Below are 12,017 nucleotides of genomic sequence, written 5' to 3'. Positions count from 1 at the left end.
TTTTTTTTTTTCTCCTTCAAACTATTATTTTTATTTACATATTTTAACAGTGGTGTTTTTTATTTGTTTGTATGCCTAGTTCATACAAAAAGGTGAGGATCATTTTCCCTGCTGTAATACCTCAATCTTTACAAACTTTCTGAACAATTTGTCATTCCTGTTTTTAGCCAGCCAGTGGAAGGAAGTGATGGAATCTAGGCAGCAACCCTGTCATCCAGTCTAGCTCAAGACACAGGTGCTTTACAGATACAGGACAAAATCCTTCTTTCTGCACATAAATACACAGTTTGACTTGTAAGGCAGTGATGGTCCTAGCATTATTGTCAGTTATCTTGCCTAGAGTGGTACAGTGAAGCCCCAGGAAGGAAGAACAGCACAAACTGTAGGCAATGGGTTATTCCTGTCTTGATGTGACACTGATGAACATCTCTTAAAGGCAGCGCCTAAGGAAGGTGTTGGGAAAGTGTGAGCTGTGTAGGAAGGATAAATAGTTGAATCAAAATGGCAGAGAGGAAAATAGTAAAAATGGAGATAAGAGGAGAGGTAGCATTTAAGCGTGGATAAGGAGCTGAACCTGACACAAAGCTGAGTTCAGCCCACTTGGATGTCAGTGCTCTCTTCAGGTGCTGCTGTGGCCGTGTGAGCTGGCATGCTGAGGATGTGCTGGGAGCCTGGGCTTTGCCCCAAGTTAACAGTGCTGTTAATTAATCCTTGCTGATTGCTTCGCCTTAGGATCATTACCAAGTAGAACTGGTACTGTTGCTGTAGTCATGCTCAGAGCTTGTAAAGTACCTAATTTACAGCTGAAACTTGTCATTTATGCTGCTAAGTCACTCAGACTCCGATGTAAAAGTTATATAACTTCCTTAATGTTGTTCTAAAACCAAAATACAGACGTATTTCAAAGATGTGTTTGGCTGAAGGCCCATTTTAGAGTGGCCGGTAAAAGTAGTAAACTATCCTCAAACAATTCTGCTCAATAAAATTTGAGAATATGAAAACAAAAAGTTCCTGGTTTAGCTTTTCATAAATGCTTTCTGCACTCTGATGCTGCTGTCTCTGACGTTGCCTGTAGCTAAAAATAGGAGCTAAATATATAGTTTTTTAAGGCTCCTGACACTATCTACACTGTGGACTTATTTTATATATTTGGTCCCTGACCAAAATGCTGTACAGACAAGAAGAAATTCCAGTAGGTGTTTCTACCATCAAAACAGCACATTACTTTTTTTTCTCTCAGGGCTCCTGGAGTTTGGGCAAAAGCTGAAGGTAAAGCTGTGGTCTTGTCAAGCTCTTTCTGATGGCAAGATGACTTCAGCAGCATTTGCTGTATTGGAATTCCTTACTGTTCCTGTGTCTAGCTGGAATCTAACTTATCTAAGGAAGAAAAAAGTAAAGATTTATATACTGCATTGTTTGGCTTTGCCAGATCAGAATATGTTTATACAATACAGTGCTACACAGTCCAGATTGGGATTTCCATTGAGATAAGGCATTTCTGTTGCAGCAGTTGGTGAGCAAATACTTAGTGTGGAATATTCTCTTTTATCAGCTCTTTCAGCTGTAAGGAGGAAATCTTGTTCTGAGATTAGAGTTCTCACCTGGTTAAATAAATCAGTTAAAAAAAAAAAAAGCTGTTTCTGCTTAAATTGGGTCTTAAGCTATGTGTTCAAAAGAAAATCTTGTCTTAAATGCGAACATTTATTCCTATGTGAAGAGAGTTGTATTTTATTGTAAGAAAATACACTGAGAACATATTCCAAGGTTAGATTTTAGTGATAGTGGTGTAAAGACGCACTGGAACAGATTGCCCATGAAGGTTGTGGATGCCCCATCTCTGGAGGCATGTAAGGCCAGTCTGGATGTGGCTCTGGGCAGCCTGGTCTGGTGGCTGGCCACCCTGCACATAGCAGAGGGTTAAAACTAGATGAGCATTGTGGTCCTTTTCAACCCAGGCCATTCTATGAAATAATAAGACAGTAATATTTGGTCTCTTGAGTGCTTCTGCATACTGCTGGTCATGAGGCAGCAGCCATTGTATAGTGAGAATAGTAACAAAACCAAAGAAAATGATTTGAAAACTTGAAATGAGCGAGTGTGTCATTTGTTTTGATCTGGCTGTATAACTGAGTATTGCTAGCTAATAGGAAAAGAAGTAAAAGTGGAGGAGAAACTGCTTATATTGAAGGTTCTCAGAAAGACATACAGTAGACTGCTGCGTTTTGGGAGTACGTTATGTAGCATTGTTTTTTTCTCTGCGTGTGTGTGAGACAAGTCCTCTGCTAAGTTTGTGAAGCAGGAAAATCATCTTGATCTCTGGTGGCAGCATTGTTAACAGGGGCTGCTGAGAGCCCGCAGCCATCACTAAGCGGTGCAGTTAGCGGTGCGGTGCAGCGCCTGGGTGCTGCGAGGGCACGAGGCCCCGTGTGAATTTCCTTCGGAACAGATTCCTATCAAAGCCTGTCTTACAGGTACACCTTGGCTATCCGTATTGCTGCTGTTGCTGCACGGCAGATGTGAGTGTAAAAATAAATGTGTGAAGCACCAGGCAGAGAATATGGAATTGGAAGTCTGAGAGCCACATCTTCGAGCAGCCTGTTATCCTGAATCCTGGACTGTAGCTGTATGGCAGTGTGTATGTATGTTTTATTGCTGATCCGTGGTATTTCCTGTAGGCAAGTAATCAAAGCTCAATTTATAAATGACAATAGGGAAGCCGGTACTTCAGACTGATGATCTTTTGAGTATGAGTAGCTCTTTTGATGTCCAAATGAGAAATGGAGAAATATCTAAAATTAACAATGGAATATGTGAAATTAAGAATGGAGTGCAGACCTTGGAGGAGAACAGGCAGGGCCGGGCATTGAATGAGATTTGATGTGCTCCCATGAATTGTTACTTCTTAGGGTTAAGGCACAGAAGGAACACAAACAGCTGAGGCTTCTGAATCCCAATGCAAGTTGATGCTATACAAGAAACCTTGATTTAGATATGTGTGTATGTATACATGTAATCAAATATATATGTGTGAGATTGAATGTAGGTGTGATTAGCAGTTCTGTCATTAGCAGTTCAGATGCAGCTAGGTTTAATGTATCATTCCCATGCCCTAGTTTTGCTGAATTGTTATAAAAAATGTTGAGAACTTAGGTTGGGAAAAAAAAAAAAAAAAAAGAAAGAGAGGAATTGAATCATTTAATCAGTTTTGCATCTGAAAGCATGTTTAAGTATTGTGTGTACAACAGCGTGGCTTTGTGGACTAGTCCCTAGTTCTGTTGCAGGATTATTTCTGGGTAGTCAGATGCCATTTTTGTGCAACAGGTTACCTATAGTCCATGTATAGACTACCATAGGAGTTGTGGGAACTTTTCCCCCTAGAGATGCACCAGTGGTCCTTAAAGAGTTTAATTTGGCCTTGCTTCTGGGAACAGTGAAGTTATAGTGATGGTGGTCTTGATGGATAGAATGGGTTTGTCACATGGTCACATATGAGGCTTATAATTGCTGTACTCAAGACTTGCTCATCTAGACTGCAGGATTCCTAATCGTTATTAGAAGCTGTCGTTGGGGTTGGAAAAAACCCAACCAACTCTTTAAATTCATGCCTAACTTGTTGGATTCAGCATTAATAGATTAGGCTTTTATTCCTCTCTGGAATGTAAGATTTGCTGAATTGATGGTCCATGGGTGTTACTCACAGCAGCAGGATTCAGTGGTCACATGTGTTGGAATGAAGGATGAAGATCTCACTGTTGCTCTTTGTTATTTTTCCTCAATCTGAAAAGACAAAGAGAAGTCTTTCCTTTGGAGAGCTGAGACTTGTGGTTCCTATGCATTAAACCCATCTAATAGAAACAGAACTGTTTGAAGTCTTCACGTGGAGGAACTTGCAGAATATTGCAGAGCTTTATATGTATGTGCAAGAATAAATGTGTATGAATGCTGAAATTGAGAATGATCAGGTGAAGCAGCGATGGTATGTGGCCAGTGGCAGAATAGCTGGGAGAAAGAAAATGCAGGTAGCTCCATTTCTAGGGCCAGGTCTTAAAAAAAAACAAAAACATCAAGCTCTTCCTTTGCTGAGATTTCTGTTTAAAACTTCTGCCATTTACAATGTCTGTCTGTTGTATTGCAGTTTAACACAGTACATTTCTGCTGAAAACTTTGTGTTGTTTGAGATAAAATCAAGTTCTCCAAATAAACAACGTCATCTTCGCGTTGCCTTTGGAGAATGATTTCTTCTCCTGATCCTACTTAACAGAAACTTTTACAGAAAATATGCTTTTGTTATCATTAAGTCAGTTTTCTTTTTGGTTGTGATTTTAATATAGAGGCAGGATTTATGGAAATAACTGTAAGGTAGTGTTGGCCTAATTAGTCATTATTTCTGGCAAGGCATAAAAAACTGGTCTTTTTTGTGCCTAAAACTAATGGCGTGCTTTGTGTTTAATCTGCAGGCCTTTTGTAAAAACAAATGATTGTGCTAAGGAGTGCAAAAGATGCACGATTAAATTCCTTATCATTCATACTACATATTGGGCTACAGCTTGCTACATCCTCACTAGATATTTGGCATGTTGTTCCAGGGAATCATATAGGTTTTGAGTTGATAGTCCCATTCATTAAAGTAGGCTCTGTCTCCCTGGGAAACCATATATTTGTATGTAGGTATTTACATAAAGTGTTGCGTGTTTGTTTTTTAAGAAGAAGTAGCAGTTGCTTTACTTATTTGCAGCAGCAGTTTTGGAATTGAACGTGGTTTTTTTATGAATGTCTGTTTGAGGGTTAAGTAGAAAACACAGCTTCATGAAAGCATTAACACCTACTGCAAGGTTTTGCAGGGAGTTCTAATGTTATCCATGTGATGTTGAGCTCAGTTCTGGCTCTCCAGTGGGTGGGATTCTTGGCTTTGCTCAGACAAATCACCAGTAATGGGTATTTCACCCAGAAGTGACCCAGGTGCCTTAGAGAATTCCACCACCTTCTGCACTCCTGTACGTGTGGAATGCTTCCCTAATCAGGCTTACGAAGGGAGCATTAGCACAGGAAAGATCGAAAACCTGCCTTAATAAGTAGAAAATAAAAATTGGTGTGAGCATGTGACACGACTGCTTCTCTTTGCCTCCTTTCATTGTGGGAACGTGGCTGTGCTACCCCTGATGTCCCAGTGTGCCACCGGGCATTGCCAGAGCATCAGGCTCCTTCATATGTTCCCTTTCACAAGTCTGTTTCGTGATTAAACTTTGAAAACTTGCAGCCCCCAATGTGCAACTGCAGTTCTGTGGTAGCTGTGACATTCCTTCCCTCTGCATGCTGTGAACTTCATTCTATAGTAAGATGATTATATTGTCCTTTTAAGTTGGTTGTCAGCAGAGAATAGGGAAGCTGCACTTAGAGCATCTGTATGCAATCTTTGCGACAAGCAGGACCCTCTGGAAAGCTGTTACCGTTGGGGCAGAACTAATCATTCCGTGTGAAATTATATAAGGAGAATTAGCTCTGACTCTACCTCATTTCCTTTCATACTGCTGTGAAAATAAGCTTGGAAAACGTCAAACCTTCCTCCTTGTTTCTCTGTCCAACTACTTTATTAAGTGCTTTTTTTGTAGCGCTCACTTCTTGTAGATGCTCTGAACAAAACTGATGACATCTGTTTCTGGTTCCTGGTGGGATAGGTTTCCTCCTCGGGACTGGAGTCCCAGGTTTGGCTGCTGCTGCCCTCCCTCTGCTCTGACTTTATTTCCCCAGAGGATCCCTCAGAACACTTCATTCTTAAGGTAGCATGCTTGACACGATAGAAAATTGTCAATCACAGGCTGCCTTGGTGATTTAGGAAAAAGAGATATCAAAAGCCTGCGTGGAGCTCTGAGAAGCAGTAAAGTCACCTGCTGCTTTGCCTGGCAGGGGTCTACACTCATACAGCCCTCGCGTTTAGGAAAGAAAACCCATTTCTCAGGAGTTCAGCCTTGTGCTGGATGCACACAGTGCCCAGGAATACGTTCTGAAGTCTCCACCTTCGCCCCTCAACAACCTAATCCGTTGCTTAACTCTCCCTGGAGGTAACATGTTTCTCCTAGGACCTATTCTTGTTTTTTTTCCTAACCATTTAAGCTTCTTGTGTGCTCCCAGCCCCGTGCCCCGGATATTGCAGTGGGATATGATCATCATTTTTGTAACTGCTCTTAACCTATTTTGAAGCCTGTGCTCCACTTCTTCAGTTGTCTCTTTTTTTCCTTTTTCTTTTCTGTACTAAGCAAAGTTATTTCCCTTTATCTTTTCCTGATTGCTTAGCTTTTCTTTAGAGCTCTTCCAGTTTCCTATACCTTTGTATCCAGATCTGAACTTGGATCAGCCAGTCAGTACCAGTGATGTTACAATCTTTTGTATAGGAGACTCTTGTTTATATTGTAAAATGTATATTTTCCTATTTCACATTTAATTTAGGATTAAACCTCCAGGCATGGTGATGTCACTTTCTCACTTATTCCTCATTTGTTCCTTCTCTGCTTCCCAGAATGCTTGCAGCTCTACCCAGGTAACTGTAAAGTTTTGCAAGTTTATTGTTCATCATCTAGACGTAAACTGAAGTATTAAATCATCCTGCACTGGGAATGCTGTCTTTTGGAATTCAGCTTCACAACACACTTTTGTGTGTCCTTTGCAGTCTGTGCCTCTTTTCCTTCACGATTGGAATCTTTCTGAATGCTTAACGTTTCTCATTAAGAGTGAAGGCTTTTAATTATTCAGTGGAGAGACCAAAGGGGGGGAAAAAAACCCTTGCATCCTGTACCTTGGTACAAGCCTGCTGGCTGGAGGTGGGATCATGGAGTGGCTGTGGTGTAATTAATTGAATAAATATATATATGCATGCTTATGTGTCTGATTACCTTGTGGTGTATCCATAGTCTTTATGGCTATTAGATACACATTAAACAAAAACAGCCTGTGATCAAACACATGTAAATATTTGATGTTAGTGTTATTTTGCCAGTCATGTAGAGCAGGGAGGAGGAAAGTGAAAAAGTTATTTCTGTACTTCAAAACCTTTCCTTTTTTTTTTCCTTGTTACTTGGAACATAATCTGCAGGCATTTTCCTTTCATGTTAGTGTTGTAGCACACCTGATGTGATCAGAAGCCCTTTGTGCATTTAAGTTTCTAAAACCTAAGGAACGGAGAGATTCTTCCAGTGACTCAGAAAGTACCATGGATGGTAGCTGATGGTCGAGGCAGATGTGATGGCAACCTTTGTGCCCAGCAAGGCCGCAGGAGGATCTGCAGCTGTCCGCAGGGCTGCTGGCCTTTCAGAAGCAGAAGTGATGCAGATGAGGCATGGCCTTCGAGGCTTTGCAGTGCTTCTGCTTAGGTTGTAAAGCTCTTCCTCACTAGGCCCACAGGAAGCCCTTCTGTAGAGCAGCCAAATTGGCTTCGTTATTAAGCACTTCTTTTCTGGCTCCCTGATGGTAACTCTTCTCTGTGGTGGCAGGTCTTCAAAGAAGAGCCTCTGTGACGGCCTCTGTGTTCTGTCTGGCTGGGTGTGTGGCCTCGCCACCAAACTCTGCATATGATTTCTGGCTTGGAGGCTGTGATGGGAGACAGAGAACAGTTTCTAGAGGATTGTTCAACTTTTTTCCTTAAATTAAGGTCTCCAGTGCTAAAACTTTTTTCCTTGAGACTCTAGCTTGTGAGCTGTCTTAGAACGTATGCTAGTGTAATGGATTTAAAAAAAAGTGGTTAAAAAAAAAGCAGCTGAAGAACATAGCTAGAATAATAGGCATATTAAAAATAATAATAAAAAATACTTGCCATCAGACAAACTAAATTTTTTAAATTCTTATGTTATTCTCTCCTTTGCCAACTGCTTTCTTGCATAGTCAGTTTCTTCTCAGTGCTCAATGCAGCTGCATTGATTTCTGGGCTGTGTAAGATCCTGCCCATTCCTCTCTGGGCTGTTAGGAAGTTGTGTTCATTTCCAGCGCACCAAGAAGTAGCCACATGTGTGCTTTCTGATCTCAGGACTTGTGTTTCCACTGGGGCTTCCCTGTGCTTCACCTCTGCTGCTGCATCCCTCTCCTGGAGGCTGTGCAGGTGAGATGTGCTCGCTCTTCTCTCTCTTGCAGGGAAGCTCCTGCTCTGCTACATGGAGGGAGAGGCAAGTGTTCCCCCTTCCCCTGCTCCAGCTGAGGGCTTTCTGAAGGGACTGCACTTAGGAGGCAAGCTGCACACAGAAAGGTACGCTCTGATTTCATCAGAAGCATGTGCTTGAGAAATGGGAAGATACTGTAAGTTCAGTAATATGTTCAGCAGAAGCAGCAGCCTGTAAGTAATATACTGAAAGAGGAACTGGATGAAACATGAAGACAACTTCCAAATGAGAAAAGCACGTGGTTTGCATTATTTCCTTCTTGCTTGGTTTTTTATATTGGCATCGTCATAATACAAATGAATGTGCTTTTTCCCTCAAAGTAGTGTTTAAAATTTGATTACCTGCATATTTGTGTTCAGTGTTTAGAGACGTTTGAAGGGTTATGTTCTTTATCAGCTATTTGTTCACTGAATTGTTCAGCTCAGTGTTCAGCTGGAAGTTGATTGGTAGCTTTTATTGCAGGCTATCCTGAGAGAAAGTCTGAAGCATTACGTATGTTTTATTACTGCGTTTGAAAATGTGAACTTTGAAAGTGTTGTTATTAAACTCTGTTCAAGGTACAAAATCTCTCCAGTTTTCTAGCATTAATTATGCAAGCGTGGAAGTCTCAGTTCTGTTTGAAGGTAGGGCTCTTTATTTGCAAGTTGCTGTTAAACTAAATTGCCAGTACAAGAGGACATTCTACTAATAAGCAAGGGATGCCTGGAATTGGCTCTACTAAAGGAGAGAATTTAATTCATCCATCATCAGGGATGATGTTTCTTAGCAACACAAAGTATTTTCACCCGGGGTGCTTTCACAAACTTTCACATTTTTCTTCAAATACAGTTTGGTAATGTTTTATATGACCTGAAGTTTGTCCATCTGTCCTGAAGATCCCAATCCTATTCTGTTTCCCCCAACCATCAAATGATCTGATACACGTTTGTTTTCAGTGTAATGATACACGAGTTGACTGGAGAATCGTTTCACATGTCGCATTTTCCAAAGGGTTCTGGGAAGTTATTTCCTTCTCTGTATAGCAAAGCTAAAAGTTATTGAAAATGTGTTATGGTTTCATAATAAAGCAGATACAAAAAATATTGGCTTGGGAGCTAACTAAATGCTTTCTGATAGCCATAGCCTCCAGGGAGATACTTAGATCGTTTGTAATAAAGGGCTGTCTTTGGTATCTTTTGGTGAATTGACTAGTATTCTGTTTAGATCATAATTTATGAAAAAAACCTGCCTTGATACACAATGTTACATTATCAAATTGTTTGGGTGTAAGAATTGCCTTAATGTATGGCCAGGATTTGTAGTGTTTATTCTTGTGTTCCTTGTGAACTCAGATTAAGCTGTTGATTCATGAAGACTCTTTCTTTCTTACCATTTTTATTTAAAAAACTCACAGGGTTGCTGGGGAGATTTGACTTGGTGAAGGAACATCATCAGGTGGTTAACAAGTGGTAGCAGTACTGGGAACAAGCATCTTTTGCTTTGAAAAATAATGTATTTTTGAATTTTTGTTAAACTGCTCTGGAAACTTCAGTAATTCTGATATCTGCTAAGCTTCTCCTTACATCTTGCTTTGGAAAGAGAGATTTTAGCAGTTGCAGGGTGACAGCTTTATCAGCGATGCGTTTGCAAAGTTTTGTGATGAGTTAGCTGTTACTCAGCTTAATTCACAAATGGATTGCACAGAAACTCTTAAATAGAGGCAAAAGAAATATACAGAAATATCAGTTTGATTCTTTGTAGCTAAAAAAAAAGTTACAGCTAATGTTAATGTCAGCTGTGTTTTACTGAGCTTTCATATATACATGTAGAGTCTTTGTACGTATAGAATCACATGTAGATATGAAAAAATGGACTGATAGAAATACTGTTAGGGGTACTGTTATGTAAAAGGTTTTTTCGATGGTGTTTTAGAGAATATGTATTGTTACCACAGGGGGAATATTTAGGGAGTGCTGAGAGCTGCCAACAAAACCCATGCTTGCTCTGCAGTTTAACAGGATAGGTTTCTATAAGGATAATGACCTCACACAAATGAACTTGCCAGTAATTCCTGTGTGATTACAATCTAAATGGCTCTGGGTTTCTAGCTGGTGTTTCTACTTCTGGGACTTATAATCATACATTCAAACTTGGACATCTTGTTGAAGATCTTTGATACTCAAGGTGTTGCAGTGCAGGTGTTTTTTAACCTGCTATTTATGTCCAACATGTTGCAAGACCTCCAGGTGTTTCCTAATCTCCTCTGAGGAATCACCAGATTCCAATCACAAAAGCTTCTTTTTGCTATCCTACAGGAAGCAACATCTGAAGAGAGAAGGAAAGAAAGAAAAGCTTAGCTAGCACAAGGGACTTCAGTCTTAACGTATCAAATGTCAGCTCTTTGAACACTGCAGCAAAGCAGTCTGAGACTGCCTTACCTGTAAGTTTGAGCCTCGACAGCTTGCAGAAAGGTCAGGTCTCCTGCAAGCCTTTTTTTGCCTTGGCCTTCTGATCTGCACTTCATCTGAGAAGCTCTGGAATCTGCAGCAGATTCTCCTTACCCGTCTGGGGTCTGTGTGGAAAATTTGTGTTCGAGGAGTGGGTCAGCTTTGCAGCCCTGATGGCTCATCTGGGTAATTGCACGGTGAGTTGTCATAGATGTTTGCTGCAGGCCAGTGCTTGCATTGCATAAGCAAAATGCAGCTACCTGCTGTGAATGTTGGAAGCAGTTCTGGTAGAGATGCATCAGTTCAAAACTGAGAAGAAAAGGGAGTGCTCCCCTTCCTTGTTTTATTAGCAGAATAGTTGTTTGGGCTAAGGCAGTAATAAGAAGGTATGTGAGAATGTGATGCTGAAGGCAAATTTTACTCCTAAGTATTATGGGTAGGCCACAGCCTCAGCCACTGCATTCTGTCCCTTAATGCTGCAGCAGGGACTTTTGCCTGTATTCTATGCAATTTCTTATGGTTAAATATAAAAATACAAAGAACTGATGAAAATAACCTTTTTGAAGGTAGTAAAAGGTCTGGAGTAAGTCTAATATCTAGATAGGAGAACTTGTAATGAGGAACACACACTGGTGTCAGAACTGTTGTAAACTTTCCCAAACTACTTTTCATCTTCACCCATCCATGACTGAAATAAAGAACGTTTAGTGGATGGCCTGCAGCACGATACAAGTTGTACTTTGCTGGCTTTCGGTTAAAGCGATGAACATATTACTTGAGTTTTAGGAAAGACAATTTGAAAATGTACTATCTTTAGAATGAAGACTTGAAGTTATAAGAATAAGTAGTGTTTTTTACCGTTGTTGCATCTTTTTGTGTTCATTCTCAAGGAGTGACGTGATCAGAGTTGTCATTGGGAACATTTAGTTTTTCATGCAAAGCATTTTGGGGCTGCTCTTGTTCGGAGGAACATGTGATGAAATATAAAGGAACTCAGAAATTTGTGTAAAAAGGTCATATGTAATTGCTTGGATGCCATTTCTGCAGTTAGCCTCTGCGAAATTGCAGGGGAGAGTCCAAATTTGTAAGGCTGGAGCATTTCACAGGGTTGTAGCTTGGCCTTGGGGTTCTCATCATTTCGCATAGCTGCGTCCTTTGAGAGTCTGATGAACTGAATTTTATTCTAGTAGTGCTCGGACAGTCATGAATGGGAAGTCAAATGTCTTCCTCTGTACAGTCATTCTGCTAAGTGTTGTGCTTGCATGTAACTTGTCCTGCACGAGGTGTAATTCCTGGTACATCAAAGTGTTATGGAATATCACCACTTTATCTGCTGCGTTACTTTTAGTTTCCCTTATTGTGTGTGCACAACTTTGAAGATTAGCAGACATCATACATGCTCTGTGGCTGCTGATATAGAATGTGGGATTTAGCCTGCCTTTACAGT

At 40.5% G+C, this 12,017-nt stretch overlaps 1 protein-coding gene across 9 annotated transcripts in view; it reads left to right on the top strand.

Moving 5' to 3' along the window:
• GTDC1 (glycosyltransferase like domain containing 1) overlaps positions 1–12,017 on the top strand; it is a 163,679-nt gene that overhangs the window by 1,804 nt on the left and 149,858 nt on the right. For 7 of the 9 annotated variants that reach the window (XM_042827212.1, XM_042827211.1, XM_042827210.1 and 4 more), the window contains exon 2: positions 8,119–8,230. The exons of 1 other annotated variant lie outside the window; for it this stretch is intronic. The gene's annotated coding sequence lies outside the window, so the exon portion shown is untranslated. Of the gene's footprint in view, positions 1–8,067; positions 8,087–8,118; positions 8,231–12,017 lie in introns of those variants that run through there. One more of the 9 variants, XM_042827209.1, reaches the window with a different exon arrangement.

Source organism: Centrocercus urophasianus, unplaced genomic scaffold, assembly GCF_019232065.1.
Source record: "Centrocercus urophasianus isolate 14NV4802_14NV808 unplaced genomic scaffold, USGS_Curo_1.0 seq_28, whole genome shotgun sequence".
Classification (NCBI taxonomy): domain Eukaryota; kingdom Metazoa; phylum Chordata; class Aves; order Galliformes; family Phasianidae; genus Centrocercus; species Centrocercus urophasianus.
The sequence above is the reverse complement of the archived record's forward strand: the minus strand, read 5'-3'. Positions and strand labels throughout refer to the sequence as shown.